Raw genomic sequence first — 3,331 nt, forward strand, 5'->3', positions numbered from 1 at the left:
AGTAACAAATATCAGTAGGATACAGTGAGGGTTTGAGCTAATCTCTTCTGGAGCTCAAGGATGACCCCAGGTGGCACAGGGTTATGCGAATCATGCAGTGAAGCCAGTTTATATCTGGTCACTTTGTATATTTTCAGATATGCTTGGATCAATAGCATCTAGACCACTCTCATGGCAGTGTTGAAAGGAAGAATAGCTGACTTGCAATTTTGTTCCCAGGATGTAAAATTAATAACCACAACAAAAGGCACTGGTTCCTTTCAAGGCTATTTCATGATATGCAAACTCAGACAATGAAAAAACTGAGATTTCCAAGCAATCAGCTTGATGCAATAGATCACATGAATTAATATCTCATAAGCCATAATAAGTTATAAATGTAGTGGTTTTAACAGCTATAACCTTTATAGAATTTTCAAAGCAACATGATTAACACTATAAATTTTGACAAAAACAAATGTTTATTTCAGTTTTTGTATTGCCTTGAAAAGAGGATGGAGGACTGATATTTGTAGTATAGTACCCAAAGCAGTATTAATATTTAAGCAATTTCTGAACATGCAAAATTATATTGTTTCTAAAAATATGACATCATCTTGGCTTCTTCTATATGTGTGGCTATCTAAATGCAGATTTTTTTTTTCCAGTTAGACCTCGAACCCACTCAATTATACAGCATGACAGCAGATACTGTACTCATCTCCAGGATAAATTCCCATTAGAGAGCATGAGATTGAATTTACAGTACAGCTTCAGCCTTCCTAGCGCAGGTTATACTTTTAAATTTACAGCATACTCTTTCACTGGAGATGACTGAATTACAGTTGCATTGCAATGAAGCCGCTCCCTTTAGTGCTCCCACTGTTTGTGGACCTGGAAATTCATATCAACCTGTATATTGTTATTAACCTTAATGCAAAATAGAGTTCCAGGTGTCTAGATTCCAAGGAGTTCAGAAAGAGATATAAGCATAAATCCAGTCAAAAGTAATGAGAGTTTGAGGCCTATATACCTCCATTATAATTATGAAATTATTGTCCCAGTGAATTGACCCATGTGCCCACCAACTTCAAGTAGAATAGAAAGTGACGACTACTATTGTTGCTTTTTACCAAGAGGGAATTGAATTGTAATATGCTGCAAGGAGAAATAGTCCAGGTATGGTTAAATAATTTTAGTAGCCTAAAGAAATGAAAAAAGTGAGTGCATTTAATTGTATGGTGAATAGCAATGTCATACTATTTTATATACAGAGATGAGAAAGTCTGTGTGCATGCAAACAAGGTGCATACAAGGTAAGGTTAGTCAAACTTAATTTGGAATATTGGAAACAATATTTGCAAAATTTAGGTATGATCCTCCAAAAAAAGGTCAGAAACAGTTAGTGATTCTATTTTTACCTTTGAGTTCAATATTTAAAAGGAAGAATGCTTTGATTTTTTAAAATCTTCATGCACACAGAGGCATGTATGTGTAATTGAAGAATGCAAATTTTGCTATTTTGTTCTCAGCATAATCACATTGTACAAGCTCAGCAGTTACACAATACTATTTTCTAAGTAAATAAATGTTTAATAGCTCATCTATACTGCAAATTAGGCACAAATAACAGAGCAAAGGAAAAAGCTGACTATCAGGCATTTTGCTTTCTTGTGAAAATTTGACAAAGTCATTCAGCTTGATAACGACAAAACAAATCAATGATTATCACTCTTTTTAAAATTTGCTATTAATTCTACTTTGTTTGACATCCTATTTAAAAATTTCATTTATTTTAAAACAAACTTGTATTCCATACCCCTAGGTTCACTATAAAAATTTGAGAAATACACAACAACCTTACAGAATGTGATGCTTCTATTATAGATATCTTTTAGACAGGGCCAGCTCTGGAGGAGCCAACATGAGGGACAATCAAGACACATTCACCAAAGGCCAGTGATGTAAAAGAAGAGAAACTACTCCACCTGTGTGCTTCCCCTAGGGATGTAGAGCAGTGATTGATATTCTTAATAGGTATCAATCATCTTGGGCAGGCAACCAAGACCTTAACCCACCCTTTCTGGGAAAGAGCCCTGACCCATCCCTTGAAAATCCTTGTTCTTTCCTTGTGCATTTGCTTCATGACTTGCTTCCCCATTGGATATATTAACTGAGTGAATATACTTGTACTCCTGTTGGTTGATCATAGTTTTGTCCCACCTTTCGTCCACCTTGTGATCACACATTGGATCAATATTACCTAAGTGACTGTACTTGTAATCTTTCTAGTTAACTATACCTTGAACCTGCCTCACCTCCTGGCTTTTTCCCATAAAACACCTTCGAGAAGTATGGGGGGGGCACTTTCTGGTTTCCCTTCTGTCTCTCTTAGACAGAAGCTATCTTTCTCTCAATAAATTCTTCCTTCTCTTAACTTATGTTGCACCTAGAATTCATTCTTTAGTTTTAGAGAACATGAACTTACTTTTAGTATATGTAGCAGGTTTGGGAGTTACATCTATTCCCCCTATATCACTATCACTGAATTGAAGAACATAAATTTATCTGGACTCCTGATATTTGGTCACCTGTGTTGGCATCTGTAGTTATTCCAGATTTTTCAGGAACTCTTGTCTTCTACTCAACTCCCATCTTTCCTCCTCTTAACAGATATATCAAATTCACAGAGGAATCGAACAACAATTTGGTACATTCTCTGAACTCCTCAATTTGCTATAGCCTCATTGTTACCATTGTCACTAGTTTATCAGCTAAAGATATGGTTCATTATTCAATATTTTCTCAAGGTTAACACTTTAATCTCTCTCTCTCTCTCTCTATGTCTCTCTCTCATTTTTTCTTTCTTTCTCTCTCTCTCTTTTTTTTTTTTTGGTACTAGGGATCACACTCAGAGCCTTGTGCTTGTGAGGTAGGCAATGAAACCACTGAACTACATCCGCAGGCCTCTCTTCTTTTTGTAGTAAGATAATCACAGTCCTGTAACAACAAATTTTCTTCTTTTACATGTTTATTCCTTATATTTTTTCCTTTAGTATTTTTCAATGTCTATAATCTATAGGATAACATTAAATAATGTTGGTTCAGAATTTAAAGCAGTCTCTTTTAATATTTTACCATTAAATATAATGTTTTTTCTAAGTTAGTTTTCTTCTTTATTTATGTTTATTTGATTTTTTGAATATGGCTTCTTTAATTGATTTCTACTTAGTGCATTTTTTTTTCTTCCTTCCTTTCTATTAAATACATTTCAGTCAACCTATTGTCCTCTGGGTATTATTTGAGCTATTTTCTACAGGTTATACTGTGAAATGCTGTCACTGTTATTCAT

The sequence above is a fragment of the Fukomys damarensis genome, unplaced genomic scaffold (assembly GCF_012274545.1).
Source record: "Fukomys damarensis isolate Sample0158 unplaced genomic scaffold, DMR_v1.0_HiC HiC_scaffold_12, whole genome shotgun sequence".
NCBI classification, from domain to species: Eukaryota; Metazoa; Chordata; class Mammalia; order Rodentia; family Bathyergidae; genus Fukomys; species Fukomys damarensis.